This window comes from Plasmopara halstedii (assembly GCF_900000015.1).
Source record: "Plasmopara halstedii genome assembly, contig: Scaffold_350, whole genome shotgun sequence".
NCBI lineage: Eukaryota > Oomycota > Peronosporomycetes > Peronosporales > Peronosporaceae > Plasmopara > Plasmopara halstedii.
In genome coordinates this window covers 608,819-609,227 of record NW_020187271.1, presented here as the reverse complement: position 1 = coordinate 609,227, position 409 = coordinate 608,819, and positions in this window count along the sequence as shown.

Sequence of the window (409 nt, the reverse complement as noted above, 5' to 3'; positions counted from 1 at the left end):
ATCGAGGGCGAGGCTCCCGTGATGCACGTGAAGTGGCACGTAAACCACTGAGCACTGCCCTCGTCGCAAAGCAGTCGCTGCATGCCATTGATGGCGTGGTAAGACAAAGTCCGAGGCATCTTGGGCACAGCCCTTCAGAAGCGCGCGGAGTGGCACGTTATCCACTGGACGAAGACTGAGGGGTTAGCAGCTCTTGGTCTTCGGAGCTCCAAAGGAGCGGAAAGTGAGGGTGGCACCGGACGACGCGGAGTGCGTGTTTACCCTAGTCGAACCGAGACGTAGAAACTCTGTAAAGAGGCGACGGCGACGCCGTTTGCTGGCTGCAAAATGCCGGGCGTCGACCCTGATCCAGGGTGTGTCTACCGTTGACGATGGCGCACAGTTATACACTCTCGTCAACAGTATGACA